Genomic DNA, 23,821 nt, shown 5'->3' on the forward strand with positions numbered 1-23,821 from the left:
AGGCAGTAAAAAACTCAGTGCCATTAAATTTACAGAAACAGAAAGAAACCAAAACCAAAACTGTAGCACAAATAATAAAAATTCAGAGAAAGATATTGGGGCTCAACCTAAAAATTAGAAAAGAAAAGCAGCCAAACCACTAGAAAGCTCTTACCTCTATGAAATTTTCAGACTGAATGAGAGTAATTTCTAGTCTAATCCCACCTTATATTGCTCTCTAGTACTGGGATTAGAGGTGTGCACCACCACTGCCCAGCTTCTATGGCTAACTAGTGTGGCTACTGGGATTAAAAGTGTGTGCCTCCACTGCCTGGCCTGTATAACTGACTAGTGTGATTGTTTTGCATTCTGGTCTTCAGGCAAACTTTATTTAATAAAATACCAATGAAATATCACTACATTACCCCCTTTTGTCTAAAATAAAAAAGAAGGCTATAACTAATATAAAAGATTATATACAATAAGTACAATGACAAATTCAGATAAAATATTCCATATCTATTCTATCTTGATGAGTTCAAAGTCCTGTACCCAATTTACCTCTATCATAACTTGCTTTCTGCATTTGGTAAACAAGGAAAACTATCACTATACCTATCTAGTCTTCAACTCCCTCAGAAACCCAAGAAGGAAGTAACATTAACTGAGTAAACAGGAAATGCAAGAAAACAACTTCTAAAAAATGTGAGTAATGACAGAAACCTCTGGCTGCCCAGACAATCACCCAAAGTTCCTCTGCAATGTTGGGATATCTATTTTCGGTCTACAAGCTTAGCATATCCAACAGACTTTTCTGTGAAGCAGGATATTCTGAAGGGCTGTCTCTCCTTGTCTTGTCAATGTTTGGCAGTCAGTTTCTTTTTGTGTTCTGCTTGTCCAATTAGGACAACACTGTCAGCAGCCAAGGACGTTTTCTTGCCCAGTAGCTTACTTGTACCACGAAGAAAGTAAACTCCATATGGAATTTCTTTGATGGCCATTATCTGGGGCTGCCAGGAGAAGATGTGTCTCATTGTCATAAAGGAAGCCTATACTATTAAAACATCTTAAATGTCATATTCTTTAGCTCTGTGAAGTGTTTGAAGATGAAGTGTGTATGCCTGTTCAAAACACTTTGGCCAGGATGTTATGGAAATTAGGGAAGAATATACTATTGTTGCTTTACTAAATAGAAACAATGTCATACTGCCTTCCAAATAATTGTGTTTATATTCATAGATTATTACTGGTCTCAGCCTTCATCAGAGAACTTCTTATGGCAGTGTACAGATTAAAATAGAGACTTACTGCTGGCCAAAGTGCAAAGATTATGTGATTATGACGTGCTGAGTTCTAAGCAGGACATCTGTATCACCCCCCTGAGGTGATCACGGCTCAGGAAACATCATAGAGGAGGAGACTGAAAACTATGTAAGAACCAGAGGTTGCAGAGAAGTCTGACAACATAGTGCCTCTTGAACATGACACTTTCCATATGTAGGAACTCACTGCAGCTGTGGTTTCCTGAGCCGGACATCGTTTCATCATTCATGGTTGAGGGACTCAGGAGGCCACTCACTGTAGGACTTTGAGAAGTTAATGGGCGGTAGAAGAACAGAGTATTATCTTTGATGATGTGATCACTGATAAATTGCCCACGTTCCAGTAACCCTCCCCCCCCATCATGTTCCAATAAGCAACCCTAATTAAGTTCAGGGGATCAAAAAATATCAAAATAGGAGGGGTTTGACTGGGAAAAAAAGTGTTTCAATGGAGAAAAAGAATAACGAGAAAGGGAAATAGTGTAAAATGACCAAAATTCAGTACATTCATGTGTGAAATTGGCAAAAGGAAAACATTTTCAAAATAGTGTATCAGAAGTGTTGTTATAATTAAAAAGCAGTATTTGCTTTGATACCAAGTGATAATGAGAATTTTAGAGGCAGTACTTGACCTCTATTAGATAAATATGGGGAGTTTTGGAAGTTATGGGAAATATAAGTCAGAATGACTGGCACAGAGCATATGTGGAATAAATAGAAGCTCTCACCTCACTATTCCTATAGCATTGCCCTGTGGAAAGTTCAAGGACCTCCCTACTACATCTAGGTTGAGCAAGGTTTCCATCCAAAGGGAATAGGATTACAAGAAGCCAGTACATGCAGTAGAGACAAATCCCAGTGTCACTATCAGTGGCCCCCCAGTCTGCCCCAGCTGTCAACCCCCTTCAAAAGGGCTTGGTTGTTCCCATGCTCGTTCACTCCCAGTCCAGTTGGAGTTGGTGGGCTCCCATTAGCTCAAGCAATGGGATGACCCCGTCATGGTCTTGAGTTCCTTGCTCATACTCTCACTCCTTCCACTCTTCAATTGGACCTTGGGAGCTCAGTCCAGTGCTCCGATGTGGGTCTTTGCCTCTGTTTCCATCTGTTGTTGGATGAAGGTTCTATAGTTATATTTAAGATAATCATCAGTCTGACTACAGGGTAAGGCCAATTCAGAACCCTCTCCTCTATTGCTTAGGGTCTTAGCTGTGGTCATCCCTGTGGGTTCTTGGGCATTTTTCTAGAGCTGGGATTCTTGCTAACTCCATAATGGCTTTCTCAATCAAGATAGCTCTTTCCTTGCTCTCATATCTGTCCTTCCTCCATCTAGACTATCCCATTCCTTCAAGTTCTCCTCAACCCTTACTTCTCCCCTTCTTTCTACCCCTTTGCCCCCTGCTCTGAAATTTTTGTTTGATTCCAATTTCCAGGTGGGTCAATATATGTTTTTCTTTCGGTTCACCTTATTACTTAGTTTCTCTAGGATCATGAACTATAGGCTTGATGCCCTTTGTTTATGGCTAGAATTCTTAAGAATATCCATCCTGTGATATCGAGCCAGTCCAGTTAAATTGGATTTCAGAGTATGAAGAAGCTTGGGTGCTGCTGAATTTTCTAACAGTCTGTGCTCATGAATCTAGGGTAAGAAATATTGTCTTAAAACTTCAGTCCCTTTGAGTAAGTATGTATTCGAGTGTTTAGATGGTTCTATGGCATGGACTGTTTCAGGAGCTATACTGAACTAGCTTAGGATCTAGAATTTGAATCAATTATAGTTCAGTTAATGAGTCTCTTCAGTCTCCCCTGGCTCTGTGAACTGCAATGGAGGGAGGCTGTATACTCTACAGCTCTTCAAGGCCAAATGTTTGAGAATTGGTCAAACAGCTCTGCCTCATCCCTGCTCTGGAGAACCGAGGATAGTGGAGCTGTGGGAGAACTCTTCTTCCCTTCTCCTCTCTCCTGTCTTGCTCATGCCAGACCTGCCTAGAAGTGTTTCAGAGGAGATCATAAGGGACATCTAGAAAGTGTCCTCTTCCGCAAAGAAGCCATGGCATCATCATTCTGTGCTTACCCGAATGCTGATGAATGAAATGTGCCTGCTTTATTAGAAGCACATTAGGCAGGAGAGGAGGGTGTCTCCCTACACCTGGCAGCTGGAATCAAAGCTGTCAATCCTACCTCACCTGTCCCCATCGCTGAGCCAGAGAAGGCCCCAAATGCTTTCCATACATAAACCTTTGTGAAGTCTCCATAGACTCAATAGAGATCGAGCCCCATATGCGGATTTGGGACAAGGTAACTCAAACCACATGCCTGGAGGGGAATCAAGGCAAATATGGTTCTCTAAGAAGCGAAATATAAGCAAGTGGCAACTCCGCATCTGAGCCAGGAATTAAGAACACAGGCCTGGAATTAGTCCAGTTCATAAAGAAATTACCAATGCCAGTCTTTTAGATTACTGTGGAGATTACAATGGCTACCTGTGTTCTGTTTATTCTTTTCCATTCTTTAGTAAACAACCAAGAGAGCTGGGTAATAGAAGGAAGAGAATGTACAAGTGCAGAATTTCCTCTGGGGTCTAAGCTTTTGGTCTGAGTTTAGGGCCAACAAGAGCCAATAAGATAGCTCCTGTGCCCGATCCTTGAACTGCTTCCTGGGCTCCGAAATCAGCTTCAAAGAGACACAGCGGGCAGCATGGTCCCCATGTGGGCTTCACTCACATGTGTGAAAGTCTCTGGGAGGGTTGTTAACTAGTGGAAAGGTGAAGGCATCAGCCATGCTGAAGAAAAGGTGTCCTACACAAAGTCGGACTCCCCAGGTCCTCTCGAAAACTGTTTCTGGAGAACTCAGTGTTGATGATTTGTTAATAGTAGTTTTTGTGATCTATCCCAACATGGCTTCGGCTCTGCAGGGCACTATGGAAACTGACCAGTGAAGAGTCTCAGCCCTTCCATTTCAGGTAGTTGCTACTAAGATAATGCCAGCATCTAACTCTCAGCACTGAGCTGAATTTGCCATCTGTGAAGTTCAGAGTTGATCTCAGCGAGGAACTCTTGTAAGGATCGTGTATTTAAGTAGGCTCCTTAATAAGCTCCAAAATCTAGTTCTAAATCCCTCTTTATCTCCTCTTTAGCTCTGCTTGCCTTAAGCAAGTTAATAAATCTATTCTCCCTCCACCCCACTGTGGGTTGGTGAGGTTTGTAATAAGGTAATAATAATAGGACCCACCTCGTGGGCCTGTTTTGAATATTTCTGGAGCCTGTGCTTATGAGGGTCCTGGAATCGTGGCTGGTACAGAGAGAGGACTCAACAAAAGAGAGCGCTCACATTTGCTATGCATTACAGCTCCAAGCGCAGTGGTTGGCATACCACACACGTCAATGGCTGCTGGCTATTATGACTACTTGGACTATTATCCACTTAGCTGAGGGAAGGATGTCCGTCCAAATCTCTTATTTCCTCGCTCTTGACCTCCTGGTATGATTCAGACATGAGTCCCCTGAGGGGTCATTTGGTTGTGAGGGGGAGAGAAGGAAGAGCTATGAGGATAAATGAGAAGAGAAAAAGATGTCAGGCTAGCCGGTCAGACCCCATGGGGTGCCCAGCAGTTCAGCCCTCTTGGGGTGTTCAGCCCAGCACATCTGACCTTTCCAGAAAGAAGAGAAACCACAGCAGCCCTCACTTTCCCTGGACTCCCTGTGAGTCATCCTAAGCCATTCCCTTGGCTCCCGATCCACGGGGAAAGATGTTTGTAGCACAGCTAGAATCACAAACTGATTAGACCAGAATGTTCTGATGTGGTTAACTGGGCAAACAGGAGGTCAAAGTCCTGGCTTCCAGAGGCCGTTATTCCCCGCTGGTATTTGAAGAGGCTGGGTACAAGTCTCAAAGACAAATGTTATCTCTGGGGCTAGAAGAGAAGGCAACCAGATAGTCTCAGTTGGGCTCCTAAGCGTGATTGACAGTTTTTCTCTCTGAAATCAGCCCGTGTCTTTTAATCTAGACAAATATTTTTGTGTGCATTCTTTATTCTATAAGTGTCAACTGACGGCTGTGGGCTGGGTATCATGCTGGGTTAGACCCTCAAAGAGGGCATGAGGTCTTAAGTAATTACCTCATAGCATTTAAAGCCTGTCATGCAAGTGCCATCGAATCTGAGGTGTGCCCAATGAATGGGGAAGTCATAAAAGCGTTCCTGGAGGAAATGAGGATGAAATCACATTGTTGCTTTCAGAAAGTGATCACTGAGCTAAAACTCCACCCCCACTTTATTCTTGGGAAGACTTCTCACTCGTTTTGGGTGTTGTTTCTTCCACGTGGAAAATGAAGCTAATGACGCCTTTTGAAAGGATCCCGCGTGTGGACTGATCAAGGCAATAAAGGTAGAATGATGGGCAATGTGCCAGGAGCATAGTTTACAAATGGCGGTCATTTTTTTGGCGGGAGTCTGCATGTGCCAAAGCATTCCACATGTGTATCCGTCCAGGGTTGTGCACTTTTGGAATTTATTATTTATGTTTGCACCTCATAGATGGTGGCACCCGAGCCAGAATCCCACGACTATGCTGCTGAAGCCTTCCTCTCTTGTCTGGGACTCACTGGAGTCCTGAATATTCAGAAGTGGGTTTAAGATGGGGATCTCCATCTGAGGACATCTGAGCATACACTCCTGAGTAGGGGCCTCCCTTGAGAAGCTCACGCACTGTCTCTTCTATGCCTTTACAGGAGGAAGTCTCTTCCTAGATTTTCAGGAGTCCTGGGTCCATTTTCACTACCTGGCTCCACCCTAAATCTAGAGGGAAGAAGAGAGAGACTAAGCTGTGCAGCCACCTTTGAGTTCACAGAGTGGTTGCTTCTGGGGGAAAAATTCTAGACTACTTTGGGTTAAGAGCTTCTGTTTGATGGATGACATCTCGTCAGGTTGCTCAGCAGGTGCTGACTGAGTGCCAGTGTATAGAAGGCGTGTGTCAAGTGTGTTTTCCGTCTTCTGTCGTTTCCACGTACAATGATCAAGATGGTTGAATCCACCCCAAAGAAAGCAGCATAGATATCTATACAGGTGTCCTTAGTCCTCTCTACTTTATCATCGGCCACCCAGTCTCATGGGACTTTCGTCTCCTCTTCTATCTTATGAGCTCTTTCTTCTCTCATGGCTGTGCTGCAGTACGCCTATATTGCCTAGTTGTTTGTCAACTTGACACAAGCTAGAGGTATTGGAGAGGAGAGAGCCTCAGCTGAGAAAATGCCTTGTAAGATTGGGCTGTTGGCAAGTCTGGAGACAATTTGTAAGGCATTTTCTTAATTAGTGATTGATGTGAAAGAACTTAGCTCATTGTGGGTGAGGCCATCCCTGGGGTTGTGGTCCTGGGTGCTGTAAGAAAGCAGACCGAGCGAGTCATGAGGAGCAAGTCAGCAAGCAGCATTCTTCCATGGCCTGTGCATCTGCTTCTGCCTCCAGGTTCCTACCTTAAGTTTCTGCTGTGATTTCCCTGGGCGATGAACCATAAGGTGTAAGATGAAATAAACCCTTTTCTCTTCAAATTGCTTTTGGTCATTGTCTTAGTTTGGGTTTTTATTGCTGTGAAGGGACCCCATGATTATGGCAACTCTTTTTTTTTTTGATTATGGCAACTCTTATGAAGAAACGTTTAATTGAGGGGGCTCACTTACAGTTTCAGAGGTTCAGTCAATAATCCTCATGGCAGGGAACATGGCAGCATGCAGAGACGGTGCTGGAGCTGAGACTGCTGCATCTTGCAGCCAACAGGAAGTGAACTGACACACTGGGTGGTCCTGAGTATGTGAAACCTTGAAACCTCCCCCACAGCGACACACTTCATCCAACAAGATCACACCCACTCCAACAAAGCCATAACTCCTAATAACTCCACTCCCAGTGAGATTATGGGCTTATAGGGGCCAATTACACTCAAACTACTGCAGTCAAGGTGTTTTATCACAGCAACAGAACTAAGTTAGTTAACTAAGACACCATATTTTAGAAGGCAGCCAAGCAGATTTATAAATGGTTGTGGGTGGTGCTAATATCAAGAGCAAGTCACCCTACAGGTCTGCTCCATATTCCACACAAGGCTAATTAATTTCAGTTCTCTTGTGGCCTTTACAGATTAATTTTGCTATTTTGTGTTGTGATTCAGAGACGGTTGCTAAGCTCTCATCACCCACCCCAGGAGTCCCCAAATAGAGCAACACTCTTGGAGGTCAGGACACTTCTTTCATTCTTATGTAGTTCAAATTTCTTGCAAACATGCCTTTAAAAGCTGGGTGTTGGTGCATCCCTATTTCTTTTTTAGCTTTCTGTCAACTTGACACAAGCTAGAGTCTTTGGGGAAGAGAAACGCCTCCTATAAGACTTACCTGTACAATCTTACCAAAGCAATCTACAGATTCAATGCAATGCCCAACAAAATTCCAGCAAAATTCTTCACAGACCTTGAAAAAACGGTAATCAACTTCATATGGAAGGGCAAAAAAAACCCCACGATAGTCAAAACAATCCTGTACAGTAAAGGAACTTCTGGAGGTATCACAATCCCTGACTTCAAACTCTACTATAGAGCTACAGTACTGAAAACACCCTGGTATTGGCATAATAACAGACAAGAGGACCAAATCGAAGACCTAGATATTAATCAACACAGTCATGAACACCTGATTTTTGACAAAGAAACCAAAAATATAAAATGGAAAAAAGAAAGCATATTCAGCAAATGATGCTGGCATAATTGGATGTCAACATGTAGAAGAATGAAAGTAGAGCCATATCTATCACCATGCACAAAACTCAAGTCCAGATGAATCAAAGACCTCAATATAAAGCCAACCATACTGAACCTCATAAAAAAGAAAATTGCAAGTATGCTTGAACGCATTGGCACAGTGAACCACTTCTTTATTTTATTTTTTTTCTAATGAAACATGACAAAATTTATGAAGAATGAAAAAGAAAAAAACAAAATTATCCAATGAAAGAAAAATTACAAATACATTTTGAACAAATATTTTGATTGTTTTTACTAAGCCAAAGCAAAGGTGAAATTACCTATGCTAGACTTAAGTCTCTGGTGATCATCTGAAATTTCTACTTTTCCCCAGTTCATTTCAACTCGGTTGCACCTTGTGCCAACTGCTAACAGGTCATCTAAGTGAACCACTTCTTAAATAGAACCCCAGTAGCACAGATACTGAGAGAAACAATTAATAAACAGGACCTCCTGAAACTGAGAAACTTCTGTAAAGCAGAGGACACGGTCAACAAGACAAAATGACAGCCTACAGAATGGGAAAAGATCTTCACCAATCCCATATCAGACAGAAGGCTGATCTCCAAAATTTACAAAGAACTCAAGACATTAGTCATCAAAAGAACAACTAATCCAGTAGGAAATGGGGTACAGACCTAAATAGAGAACTCTCAACAAAGGAATCTAAAATGGCTAAAAGACACTTAAGGAAATTCTCAACACCCTTAGCCATCACAAAAATGCAAATCTAAACAACTTTGAGATTACATCTTACACCTGTAAGAATGGCCACGATAAAAAAAAAAAACACTTATGACAACTTATGCTGGAGAGATTCTGGGGAAAAGGGAACACTTCTGCATTGCTGGTGGGAATGCAAACTGGTACAACCCTTTGGATGTTAGTGTGGCAATTTCTCAGAAAATTAAGAAGCAGCGTTCCTCAAGACCCAGCAATATCACAATACCCAAAGGATGCTCAATCGTACCACAAGGACATGTGCTCAACTATGTTCATAGCAGCATTGTTTGGCATAGGCAGAACCTGGGAACAACTTAAATGTTCCTTGAACAAACAATGGATATTGAAATTGTGGTACATTTACATGATGGAGTACTACACAACAGAAAAAAAACCAATGACATCTTGAGATTTGCAGGCAAATGGATGGATAGCCTAGACTACATACAGAGGTAGAGCTCAGCCTGAGTAACTTGAGACCCCACCTCAAAGAACAAAAACAGGTTCTAACTAGCTCAGCCTGCTGGTCCACTTGGGAGGCTGAGGCAGGAGGATTTGGAATTCCAGGGCAAACTGAGTAACAGGGGACCATGCCTCAAAACCAAAACACAGCAAGATAAGATTAAACAAAATGAAACAGCTGATACAGACTGTCCAGTTCCTATTCACAGAGTCCTCAGCAGCAGATCAGGGAGCCGACCTGCTGGTTCCTCTTCCATGTAATTCCAATTGTACATGCTTGAGGACCACCAACTTAAAATTTCTTTCTGAAAGAGCTCTGCAGTATCCTTTGTGTTCTTCAAACTTTAATGAGCCTGTTGGAAATCATATTGGAATGCATTTTCTAGTACAAGGCAGCCTATGGTGGGGTTTGATAAATTTGCATTACTCCCAAGCTCCTGGTTGATGCTGTTGGCTCCCTAGGTAGTGAGGCTTTGTGTGATGTTGAAGGCCACACAGTTGGTGGATTTACTGGACGGGGTAGGGGATGATAGGATCAAAGAAGGGAAAACTAGGGTGGCTATCCCAAAGATTTGCTCAGCTAGAGTGCGGCCTCAGTTGACACCTCGGGGGGCATTAGGTCCTTATATAGCAAATACATAACTTTGGGACAAACTTGGTTAAGTCTTTCACCCTGTCATTTCCTAGTCATGTGATAGACAGGCGAGTTAAACTTTCAGAGCCTTGGCTTCTGAATTAGAGAGCAGAGCCCATGGATATTCACCTCAGAGTGTTGCTGTGAATGTTAAATGCTAGCTCATACATCAAACTCTCACTCAGTATCAGCTTCCCCCACCCCCGGTTCTCTGGGAACCCTTCCTAAACATGACTGAGATCCCTGCCAATCTGTTGAGCCTCCCATCACCTGGAGGGCTGCAGGCTCTTCACGTGAGAACACTTGACTTTCGGAGACCACAGGGTGATTTATCACAGGGCTGTTCTCCCAGATGCAGAAGGCTGGCAGTCTCCCGGCCAGAGACAGATAGGAGAGCTGGGATCCAGCGGCTGTCGGTTGTGTGCAGTGGACACATTTATAAGGCTTTCCACACTTTCCTGGCATCCTCCTTTGCCATACACCGAAGGCAGCCCGCTGCACACCATGAGCACACGGGCTGCCTTCCATTACAGCTTCATGTTTCCTCCTCCCCCTTTCATTACTCAGTTCTGTGTGGTTGTGGTCCACAAGCCACTTGGCTTCTCATGCCAATCTTTGGAAATTTTTTTTGACAAGAATTCCTGTCATTCCTTCCCCTTCAGAATAACTCAGTAGGCAAGACACGAGTTGCGGTACCATCTGCATAATAGACAATTTTTTCAGCTCTTCATGGTAACATGAACATGGTATCAATAAAGCTTTATTCATCAGTTGCAGTGTGCCTAGTGGCATCCCCTGTGCCCTAGGAAACCTGTAATCAAGTTGTTGATCAAGCGATAGGAAACATGAAGAGGCGTTTTCCATTCCCTGTAGGGCTATAGTCTTCAATCGTAGCTTGGAATAACTCGTGCAAACTTTAAAGATTACTGAGGTTTATGCCTCAGTCTTGACTCTTGGATTCCCCCAAGGTGGCAGGAAAGAAGTGACTCCCAAGAGTTGCTCTCTGGCCTCCACATGTACCTGTGCGAATGAGATTAAAAATTTAAACCAAACAGCTCCATCACATTTCCTGGGACAAAAAACTGAAAGAGCACAGCTGCTGCTTTATCTCCTGTGTGTTAGCGTTCTCTCTTCTTTCTACTACTTCGTTGCTGCCTCGATTCAAACTCTCCTGTTAGGGACTTTCTCACTGGTCCATATGCGTCTCTTCTCTAAATTGTGTAAGTATTAAAAACAATTCTCTCACTTCCTTATCGACAGACTTGGGTAATGCAAACAAGGAAAGACCCATGGTGCCAATGAGAAGATAAGGCCCTCCTGGTTTGGTGAGCAATGCACGTGCTCAGCACACAACAAGCTGAATGTCAAGAGACATTGTACACACCGAGAAAACCAGTGTGTGCCGGAAGAAGTTGGGATACTCAGGTTTCATCCCTAGGAGATAACCTGGGTCAGAGAGAGAGAGAGAAAACAGCATCCTCCCTTCCATGCTGAGATCATCCTGTACTCTCTAGGAGGCAGCATGGGTCTTTGTCTGTAGACAGAACTGCCCTGTTGGTTTGCATAACTGTAGGAGTGAGATGGAAGATGGAGGCATAGCTACCCCCCCCCCCCCGCACTTCTGTGGAGCCTCTGTGTCTCAAGTATTTTTCACTTGAAAGAAAATAATACAAGTGCTTTTAAAAAAAAAAGTCTGTGCTAACTTGGTGGTGGTGGTGGTGGGGTGGCATGAAGTTGACCTTTGACCCACTGTTGAAATAGGAGCAGCGGGGCTGCGTCCCCGGCACCCGGCTGCCCGCATGGCTAGCTTATGTCCGAAATAATTACATGGAAACTGTATTTTTTCAAACACTGCCTGGCCCGGCTAGTTCCAGCTTCTTATTGGCTAGCTCTTACATATTGTTTTAACCCATTTTTTTCTTTTTTTTTTAAATTTATTTATTTATTTATTAAAGATTTCTGTCTCTTCCCCACCGCTGCCTCCCCTTTCCCTCCCCCTCCCCCAATCAAGTCCCCCTCCCTCATCAGCCCAAAAAGCAATCAGGGTTCTCTGCCCTGTGGAAAGTCCAAGGACCACCCACCTCCATCCAGGTCTAGTAAGGTGAGCATCCACGAAACTGCCTAGGCTCCCACGAAACCAATAGGTCCAGTAGAATCAAAAACCCGTTGCCATTGTTCTTGAGGTCTCAGTAGTCCTCCTTGTCCGCTATGTTCAGCGAGACCAGTTTTGACCCAGGCTTTTTCAGACCCAGGCCAGCTGGCCTTGGTGAGTTCCTGATAGAACATCCCCATTGTCTCAGTGTATGGGTGCACCCCTCGCGGTCCTGAGTTCCTTGCTTGTGCTCTCTCTCCTTCTGCTCCCATTTTTAATATTTTGTGTAGCCCACGAGCTGGCTTACCAGGGAGGATCTTAACCTGCGTCTGTCTGGAGCGGGAGAATCATGGCGACTCCTTCACTAAGCTTCTTTCTCCCAGCATTCTCTTCTGTTTACTCCACCTACCTAATTTTCTGTCCTATGAGGGCCGAGGCAGTTTCTTTATTATAATTAACCAATGTCCTTCCTCCATCAACCCACAGCTTTTTTGGTGTGTTGGCTGTGCCAGTGTGGAAGGGGGCAGTACTGAACCTGGTGATACAGTGACCTCTCTGAACCTCATTAGGGATTATAGCATTCGTGTGTTACGGTTCTGACTCAAGCCAGTGCTGTGGCCAATGGAAAGATAGCTGTGAAAGAGCATCTCCCAACTCATGAATTAACACAGGACCAAGCCAAAATTAGCTAGAGTTGGTCCAGTTAGGGGTCATGGCCATTGTGGCCATTCACACCATTCACTCCAATCCCTGGTCATTCTAACAGCCATTTGTATGGATTCCAATATACAATTTGCAGTCATTCTTTTAGTGTAGCTTTTGCATCAGTGTGGATACAAAAAGACAAAGTTTGTCTATTAACCTTTCAAGTATGTTGCAAAAGAATTATTCACACTGTGTGAAGATGTGTCTCTGTCCTTCCTCACCTGCCTAAGGTACCTTCTGATTGGTTTAATAAAGAGCCAAACTACACATAGCTGGGTGGGTGAGGATAGGTGGGACTTCTGGGCAAAGATAGGAACTCTGGGAAAGAATCTGAGTCAGGAGATTCTCCAGCAAGATGTGGAGGAAGTCAGACATACTGTACTGAGGAGAGGTCTCGAGCCATGTGGCAGACCCTGAATTAATATAAATGGATTAATTTGAGTTTTAAGAGCTAGTTGAGAACAAACCTAAGCTAAGGCCAAGCTTCCATAATTAATAAGCTTCCATGTCATTTGGGAGTTGGCAGTCCAAAGAAAAACCCATAATGCAAGTAGAACTGTTAGAATTACTAAAACCATCCAGGTCTAGTAAGGTGAGCATCCAAACTGCCTAGGCACCCACAAAGCCAATACGTGCAGTAGGATCAAAAACCCATTGCCATTGTTCTTGAGTTCTCAGTAGTCCTCATTGTCCGCTATGTTCAGCTGTTCAGCGAGACCGGTTTTAACCCAGGCTTTTTCAGACCCAGGCCAGCTGGCCTTGGTGAGCTCCACTTTATTCTTTTCTGGGATAGATAACAGGTAAGCTGCACTCCTCTCTTACTGTAATTTCAATTCCATGCTAGCATTTCTTCCTTGTGTTCCTTACTTCAGGCATCACTTTCTACCCACTGTTTCCCAATTTCTGAACTCAAGAATCCCCTGTTAGAAATAATTCAGGGATGGGGAAAGAAAGATTTTCTAGGCAATGGTATGCTACTAAAGAAGGGATTTCTTAGCCATCTTTTTGTTATGTTTGAGTTTTTGAGAAAGGGGTTTCTCTGTGTAACTCTGAAAGTCTTGGAACTTGCTCTTTAGACCAGGCTTGCCCCAAACCCGCAGAGATGAACCTGTCATTTTCTCCCTAGTACTCCTGGCCCAACTTTTATTTTTAGCAAAGAGAAATGTAGACTTTTTCCAAGACTAACTTTGGGAAATTATGATTTCTNCATCGCCTGATGAAGGCTGATACTCAGGAGGATGCCTATATGTTTTTCTTTGGGTTCTCCTTCTTATTTAGCTTCTCTAGGATCACGAATTATAGGCTCAATGTCCTTTGTTTATGGCTAGAAGAGGTGGGTGGTCCTTGGACTTCCCACAGGGCAGGGAACCCTGATGGCTCTTTGGGCTGACGAGGGAGGGGGACTTGATTGGGGGAGGAGGAGGGAATGGGAGGCGGTGGGGGGGGAGAGACAGAAATCATAAATAAATAAATAAATAAATAAATAAATAAATAAATAAATAAATAGAATTACTAAAACCACTCAAATGCTCAGGAGTTAACAAATAAGCCAAACATTCTCTAAGGCTCTAAGCGAGCTAAATGAGTCCGAAGCAATCCGATAAGCTATCTACTAGCAACACATTGAGACGGAGGGATCATTTTTCCTGTAGACCTGTGCTTGGGCCCGGGCCCACTGTGAGCACTCTCTAGTGACACCCCACTTGTGCCCATGCCCACTGTGAGCACTCTCTAGTGACACCCTCGCTTGCTCTTTGTCCACTCCCTTCTGCTTTCCATTGTTCTCCTTGAGTAACTCTTTTACAAGGCTCAATCTTTAAAGAACAGTTTTAGGTTCACAACAAAAATTAAGAGAAAGATGCAGCTATTTCTCATACACCATCTTTTCCTGAAACAGCCTCCACTTATCAATATACCATCTTATTTATTTCTCCTTTGAAATGGACAAGAACTACTCGAGACTTCTTCACCAGTGCTGTAGTTAGGATGTGCCATTAGAGTTTTATGAGTCTGAACAAGTGTGTACTGATGTATGTTTACCATTAGAGTTCAATGAGGCATATTTCTATGGATCGATAATTCTGCATTCTGCCTATTCATCATTATCTCTACCTCCAGGTCTTGGAGGATTCTTTATTGTAAGAACAGTAATTGGAGGTGGAGAATGAGGAGAAGGAACATTGCATTAGTGTCACGTAGTAGTTAAGAGTGTAGGCTGTAATTTCAGACACCCAATCAATTCCTGGATTTGCTATCCACACTACTTTTTGAAAAATATCTTGGTCAGCACATACCAAACTGTTAACCGTGTCTAACTATACATGGAAAAATAAGAATGGTCAAGGGATATTTTAGCTTTTCCTATATGGATTTTTAAGATACAATTATGTCTTACAGGTATATTCACCTTGTGGCCAGGAGCCATGCAACCCAGGAGAGCTATAAATATGGCCCAATATAAATTTATAAAGTTCCATAAAACATGACTAGGTTGCTTTTTTAACCTGATTGCGTCATTCTCTGCCATGAATTTGTAGATGCCAACAGTGTGTTGCAGTGTCTGAAGGCTCACACACCTGTAGGTGGTCTTTGTATGATAAAGACGGACTTCTAATAACTAAGAGACAACTGAGATAAAGGGGGGAGGGCCTTGGTCTTGCGTGGAAGTAAAGGGTCAGACTTTATTGACTCCCCATGGGAATCCTTAACCTTTTTGAGGAGTGGATGGGGGGTGGGATGGGACAGAAGGAGGAAGGAGTGGGAATGGGGGTAGCTTTGCAAAATGAGAAAAAAATTGTATTTAAAAAATTCTTAATAAAAAAGAGACAATTAAGACAAAGGTCCAGTTCCTATTTCATTGAGTAGAAGTACAACAGTTTACTTAGCCATTGACCTGTGTTTGGCAGCTCCATCAGATTCTAGTCCTTTATACTGCAGATCTTTATACTCTGCGGCTTCTTTTTCTCCGTTTGATTTATTTCTTTAGGAACCTTTCCAAGAGTGAGATTACTGGTTAAAAGAGTACAAATATCTTTCTGGCTCATGACATATTTTTCCATATGGCTTTCCAAAACTGAGCCTCGTTGCCGTCACACACATGCAGGGAGGTCTCCCACGCTGTGCTTACCTCTTTTCTGTGGGCATCTTCTACTTGTCAAGAAGAGTGGGCACTTTTCTCTTCAGCTTGGACTCTGTTTAGAAGCGAAGTGTCCTGGGGACCGGCCTCTTTAAACCTCTCCACCTGTGGCCCTTCTTTAATGTGGCCTTGGCTGTGTTGGCATCCAGAATCGGTGCACGTTTGTTGATAGTAGATAGAAAATTCATTTACAACAATTCGTCACCCTACATGTATTTCTCCCATTTATTAAAGATGAAACCAATTTGCATACTAACAAGATGGATGCACTTTGTTAATTCTGCGTACATAATCAAACCTTGGCTGAAAGTAAGGAACTGCTGCCCCTGGAGCATAGTTGTTGATTCTCCGTGTTGTCTAATAGTGTGACTGCGGCTTCACATAAATGCACCGTGGGAAAGGGGCAGAAGAGAAGTTGCTAGAAATCCTGTCCAAATTCTAAGTTCATTTAAAAATTTACAGTAAAAGTAGGCCAGCAGGGCCTCAGCAGTTATGAGCATTGGCTGCTCTTCCAGAAGTCTCAGGTTCGACTGCCAGTACTCACCTGGTAGCTCAGACATACATGCAAGCAAACACTTACATATATAAAAATAAAAATAATAAATAGATATTAAAAAGAATTTCAAGTCATTTTCACTCAAACAACATTTAAAAGTTTTATTACATTTATTTATGCACCTACATATTTATCTATTTGTGTCTATGTATGAATCATGCCATGGCATGGTGCATGTGTGTAGGTCAGAGACTATCTTACAGGAGTTGGTTTTCTTTTTCCAGCGTGTGGGTCCCTGAGGTCAGACACAGGTTTTATGCCTGGTACAGGTATCTTTACCCGCTAAGCCTTCCTCCCAGCCCTCAAACAGCAGTTTTTAAGGTCAAACATTCTAACACAGTACAGTCCGAAGATAAACTGACTTATGTGTTGAGGAATGGTAGTAAGGAAATGGCTGGGTCCTTGTTTTCCAATATTGAACTGGTATGTTTTCATAAGAGCGGAAGGCATTGTACACATGTTAAAAGCACTGTAATCTGTAACACACAGTATGATGCAAAGTGGTGATGTGTCTCCCATGGCGACTGTTGGTGCTGGGTGGAGTGGGAGCAGAAACAGAGCAGAGCGCTCATGGTGAAGTCATACATGCGGCATGGGCTCATGAATGTTTGCATGAGCTTACACCTCTTACCCATTGGATTTTGGATTAGTTTTTGGTTGTTGTATATCTAGAAACCATCTACTGTTGTCAGACTCTTCTTGATCCTCACATTTAGTTATGAAACCCCAATTTAAGGTACTATGACTTAGGTCTTTTCTACTCTAGCTAGAATATGCACGTCCCTGCGAGATAGATGCAATTTAACAATCCCATTTTCCAGATGACAGTACCGAGATTCATAGTGGCCAAGCGGCCTGCTGATGGTGCCAAAACTGTCTTCATATCCTCTTCCCATCTAGGTGTGGTACTCTCAGAGCTGCCTCGAAGCCAAATAACTCTCGATGACTCCAAGAATCTGCTTCTATCATGGCCTTTTCAAGCAATCTAAACTCTCTGTGCAGACCCTGTCTCCTCTTAGTCTGCTTCTCTGGTTGCCAACTTAAGGCACCCACTTCTCATTTCTGTCTATCTCGTCTTTAACGTGAAATAAGAGACCATCAGTGCTCAAACCTTGCTTGAGAGTAGAGACTTCAGTGAACCAAAGTGGATTCAGCTGCTGTAGGGTGGGTTTGCTTCTGGGATTTTTTTTTTTTTTAAAGTTCATTGGGAACTGTGGAGGAGGCTTTAACGCGGATGACTCTTAAGTCTCTTCCTGGGTTTATAGAGCAGCGTTTCTTCCTTTCTGTTTTTCACTTCTCTTTCCTTCTCTCCCTCCCTCCCTTCCATGATAGAACCCTTGGCCAAGGCCACCCCTTGCAGCCATGTACCTACCTGCCTCAGCTACCATTATTTCCTGTCCTGTGCTTTCCTTTAGCAAAATGAAATGGTTGGTTTTTACCATCGAATCTCTTCCCTTGCCACTAAAGCTGTCGGTGGCATGCTTCATTATCATCTTAAAGGGACACCCTCCACCTGGTGACGGTGCCCATCACAGCCTGTGTCTAGGGCTGACTCTCCTAATAAACTTCACATCTCATCTGCTCCATTCTAGTGGCTTTTCAATTTCCCATGGAAAGTGGAAACTGATTTCCATGTGTGGCTAGGTGCAGCTAGGCATGCTGGCAAAAGCCTGTTAATTCAAGATCTCAGAGGTAGAGATGGGAAGAGGGCTGGAAAGCAGCCTGAGCTTCCTAAGGAGACCCTGACTCAAAAAAAACAATGCAAGGCCCGAGGATGTACTCAGCAGCTGAATGCTTGCTTGGTGTGCACGGGACCTGGATTTGATCCCAAGCACCACAACAGAGAGGAACACAAAACAACAGCACAGTTAAGAAAATGTTGTTTTTTTTTTTAAAGTCTAGACTGGAAGTTATTCAAAGCTTGTCTTTTTTTCATTTTCATATTAAATTTAAGTTAAAGGTCACATATGGTTGAATAATTGTAATACTTATAGTGAATGTGCATTTAATGAAAAATGTGTGTGTGAGAGAGAGAGAAAGCTAAAATGAGAGAGATTAATGTCTGATGGGAGCATGCAGGAGAGTACCCGATGTGTGATAAAAAAAAAAAAAAACTGTGAGGCGTGGCCATGCACTGCGTCCTGGGAGCATGGAACTATGCCATCGAAAAGCAATGGGCAACTTCTCTCTCGCCATTGCCCTATAAATACTTGTTATGTGACTGCACAGGAGATGCCCACCACTTCTACTGATGCTGCACTGTCCAAATCTCTTCCAACAATCCTCTTTTAGAACTGCCTGCAGAGCCAACGCGTGAGTCAGAAAGAAAACGGGCCCCGTTCCTCTACTCTCGGCTTGTTTTTTTTTACCAAAAAAGGCAATGCCCAATTTCACTGCCTACTGTGTTCATTAGCTTTGGTGCCAAATGATCTTTAGTGATGGGCTGTCCTTTCCCCAAGTTCATTCTACCCTGAGGATGAAGATGCTGCTACTAAGAATACACACAAAACGTGTTATGGATTCATGAGGTAATTTCAGAATAAAAGTTTCCCACATCGTACCCAGTCCCCAGGAAATTGCAAATGCTGATTGTAGGGTGTTATCTGCAAGCAGGGGATCTTAATTTGAAGTTCATGAAGAAGACTTTAACCTTGGGTATTTTTCTCATTAGAGAGTCTGCAACTTTATTACTTTCAAAGGCATTTATAGAGAAGCAAGGACAACAATACCATTTTTAAATATTTGATACATGTCCAGACTCATGCAGAAAAACAAAAAAATTATTGTAAAGAATAAATGTCATATTTAAGCCACAGAAATGTGTCGCATTACACGTTATAAGATAATGGTATTCTTCTGTCTTTATAACGCATACCATTTCAACCACAGAAGATGGGTTTAAATAAACCTGCATCCCCTCAGCTGCCCCTGTCTTCCCTCATGCGTGCACTCACAGAACAGCTGCTACAGCCCTGACGTGCCAAGTGTGACCTTGGAGCAAACACTTCTTTTTCTCTTTAAGGAGGTTGGGTTGTCAGGACTGAGGTTGTGACTTCTCAGAATTCATTGGTGACATTCTAACGCAGCGCACTAACTAAAGCAAGTGACACTGGGCTTACTACTGGAAAGCACTGGGAAGTCACCCTGTCCACCTGGTTCCCAGTTCTGCATTTTCAGAAGCATTGTTTTAAATGCTAAGAGTCCAAAGGAGAGTACTGCTCTCATAATCTAAAGGGGGAGGGGAGCAGAACCTGCAAACCGCAAAGAATGTTCTCTCTACCTCGGTGGGGTCTTGCTTCAGGGGCATTTCTGGGCAGGGGTATGCTGGAAAACCAGATCTTGGGGGTAGGGATTGGGGGGGGTGGAACCAGCCTTGATTGTATTGTTTGCCTTCTGTGGGGTAAATACGCCCATCTGGCAAATTTCCAGTTAGTGACGTGAGAGAGCTAAACACATGTGAGAACGGATGAACAGAATATGTTCTCACGGTCTAGAAACAAACCAAGCTAGGATCAGACATTCATAAGAATAAGTCTCTGTGTATTGATTTGGAACCTGGGAGGTGGGCCCCCAAAGAGAAAAAACAAACAAACAAAAACCTAACACACACACACACACACACACACACATATTCCTAAATATTATCTTTCAGTCCGTCTGTTACTTGTATGCATGTTTTCAGGGTTTACTATTTGGTACTGGACAACTGAGTCGTCCATTCTTCCCCGGGGAAGAGCATCTTTCCTGCTCTCGGCTTTCCTCAGTTGTTTCTAGTTCTTTTGTAAAGTTGAAGCCTTGCAGGCTTTTCTTCACCCAGATTGGCATGCCAACTGGCGTCATCAGTGATCAGCTCGTGTTTGGATATCCTGTTGGTGACCTTATAGGTGTAGCTTCTGGCGTTCCTAGGAGACACACTCGCAGCAAATCTCCCTGACTGACCCTCTGGCTTTTTGCAATCTCTCTAAGCCCTCTTCTGTAATGTTCTCCGAACCTGAGGTGCAGGAGTCTTTGGAGTGCGTATCCACTTGGAACTGGGCTCCACAACCATGCATTTTGATTGGCTGTGGCTTTCTGTAGTGGTCTCTGGTGCAAAGAGAAGGTTCCTTGATGAGAGGCAAAGAGTACATTTCTCTGTGGGCGTAAGGACAATATTAGTGGATTGTTAGGCATTATGGTTGTTTAATACATTAGCGGTTGTAGATTCTCCTCTGATAACCATGACTTCACTAGCACCAAGTAGTTAGCCAGATTTCCATCACCAGGGATGTGTTTCATCATGTTGAGCAGGTCTTAAGTTCAATTAGAGAACTGTTGGTTACTGCCAAGGTCTGTGTGCAAGGTCACTGCACCCTTAGGGTCTTTGTGTCATGGTCGTCATGGATGTGGTTCTAGGAAAGCCCTGCTGAGTAGGACTGTTGGTTGCCTCCCTCCTTTGGAAGCCTGCCTGGTGCCTTCTGGTACAATGAAAGCTAGTCCTCAGGCAGGAATATGCTGCATTTTGATATTGGGTTGTTTGTTTTTAGATGTTTAGGTTTTTTGTTTGTTTCTTTAGTTGGCTTTTCTGGTTCTTTGTATCATCTAGATACTGACAATATGTCATATGTATGACAATGTGTCACATGGCAAAGACTTTTTTCTATTTTATGTAATGTCTCTTCACTTGAGTGATGGTGTCCTTCGCTGTACAGAAGATTTTTAGGTTCAGGTAGTTCTGTCTTTCAATTTTTGGCTTTAATGCTTGTGTTACAAGAGTTCTGTTCAGAAAATCCTTTCTTGCACCTATAAATTCCAGTGTATTCCCTACTTCCTTCCCCACCAGATTCTGCATGTCTCAAGTATTAATTCACGGTTCTTGTTTCATTTGGAGTTGAGTTAAAATGTTTTAAAGTATCTTCTTAGTTTTTTGGTAGTTCATAAGCATTTAGAATTTTTTAAATTATTTTAGATTTTCTATTTTATTTATTTATTTATTTATTAAAGATTACTGTCTCATCCCCACCGCCGCCTCCCATTTCCCTCCCCCTTCCCCAATCACGTCCCCTTCCTCATTTTCTAGTTTGGTGGGATATAATTTCTTTTTAATATGTCCTATGATTTTCCGGATTTCGTTAGTGTTTTGCAATGTTTCCTTTTTGTCTATAATCTTTTTAATTTGGATCTTTTCTCTCTTGCGCTTGGTTAATTTGACTAAGGATTTATCAATTTTGTTTATTTTTTGAAAGAATAAACTCTTTTTCTTTTAATTGATTTAATTTTGTTGTTTCTATGTCATCAATTTTGACCCTCATCTTAATTATCTCCCTCTTTCTTTTTTTTTTTTTGTCTTGGATTTAGTTTGTTTTTGATTTTCTAAGGCCTTGAGATACATCATTAAGTTATTTATTTAAGAACTCCCTGATTTTGTAATACAGGAACTTAGAGTTATAAACCTCTCTCTTAAACTGTCTTCATTGTATCCCACAGGATTTTACATATTGTGTTTTCATTTTCATTTGAGCCAAGGAACTTTTGAATTTCTTTCTTGATTTCTTCCGTGCCACAGACTCTGCTCAATATTGTGTTGTTTAGTCTGTATGAGTTTGTGTGTTTTCAGTGGTTTCTCCTGCTGGTGATATCCAGCTTTACTATGGTCTCATAGAAAGCAGGAAGTTTTGAATTTTCCTGTATTTTGTGGGACTATCTTTATGTCCTAAGATACTGTCAGTTTTAGAGTATTTCCTATGGACTGCTGCGTATTTATTATTTGGATTGAATATTCTGTAGATGTCTGTTAAATCCATTTGCTTTATGGTGTCATTTATTTTCAGCTTCTCCATTCAGTTTTTATCTAGATGACTTGTCTGTTGGTGAGAGTTGAATATTAAAATCACCTAGTATTAATTACTAGGCTGGGATTAACTCATGTAAACCCAAGAGTGTTTGTTTTGTGAAATTGAGTGTACCTGTTCCTGATATACATACACATATAAATACATATTTGTGTGTGTGTGTGTGTGTGTGTTATGTTGATTTGACATCTGTTTTGTCAGATATCAGAATAGCAATTCCTTTTTCGGGAATCCATTTGTTGCATTCATTTTGGAACACATTTGTCTATCCTGTGGTATCTATCTTTGGTGGTATGTTCCTGGAAGCGGCATGAAGAGCGCTCTTGCTTTTTGACCTAACATGCTAACCTTTTGATTGGAAAGTTGAGATCATTGATACCCAGCATTATTACTGAAATATGCTTAATACATGCTATCTTGTTGGGTTTGTAGTATTTGATATTTTCTTAGTTCTCATTTGATTAGCAAATATCTTGGCTTCTTTTATTATTTTCTGTACCTTCTTGAGTGTGTTTTTTTCCCTTTTTATTAGAAATATATTTTCATCCAGTGTTTCTATAGGCTCCCTTAGTGCACATAAGTTGATTCACGTTGCTTTTATTATGAAATATTTCTCTCTCTCCTTTAATTATTATTTAATTGCTAGGTCTAGAAGTTTGTGTTGGTTCTGTGGTCTTTCATGACTAAACACATGCATTGCTCTAAGATCTTCTGGATTTTTACAATTTTCATTGATATATTATCCATTATTTTGATGTGTCTGAGTTGGGTCTTCCTTCTTGCTGGTTCGATAAATTTTTCTTTATTTTGTATATTTAGTGTTTTAATTCGAATATTGAGTAGGGACTTTCTTTTCTGGCCCTGCCTGTTTGGTTCTATGTGCTTTTTATGCCTGGATGGACAACTTGTTCTCTAGATGTGGGGAAATTATAGCTATATTAAAATAATGTCTATGCCTTTGGTGTGGAATTCTTCCCTTTATTCTCTGACCATATTTGTATGGTTGGTCTTGTCACAGTGTCTAGGAGATTTTGTATGTCCTATTCTTATACTTTCTTTTAACTTGTCATTGAATTTAGCTAAATGATCTGATTTCCTCTACCTTGTCTTGAAGCCCTGATATTCTGTCCTCCTTATGAGGTTTTGAATTGTGTTACTGAATTTTTCATTTTTAGTATCATTTCAGTTTGCTTTTATTGAGATTTCAATCTCTTCATTGAATTCCCTTTCATGTCCTTAACTGGCTTCCTTAATTCATTCAACTGATTATGCTCTTCTTGGAAGCAAATTTGTCTTTGAATCCATTCACACATTTGTTTTCATGTCCTCTCTAAAATGGTTGAACATACTTAAAATTAATTCTTAATTATAGTTCTTAATAATTAAATGAATCTTTTGCCTTTCTTAAATTTTGTCTAAGTCATCATTGTTGGCAGTCATTCTTATGAGACTGGAAGTTGGGATGAAGGGCATTTCATCTTGACTTTTCATGTTACTGGAGTTTCTCATTGGGATTTCCCTGTCTTCAGCTTGTCTGTTGAGCTATTCTGGCATGCCTGTGTTGGGTGACATATGTCTCATTGCTTGGGATTTCTATTGCTT

This window comes from Alexandromys fortis, unplaced genomic scaffold, assembly GCF_014885135.2.
Source record: "Alexandromys fortis isolate MF-2015 unplaced genomic scaffold, M_Fortis_MF-2015_v1.1 scaffold_6, whole genome shotgun sequence".
In the NCBI taxonomy this organism is placed as follows: Eukaryota; Metazoa; Chordata; class Mammalia; order Rodentia; family Cricetidae; genus Alexandromys; species Alexandromys fortis.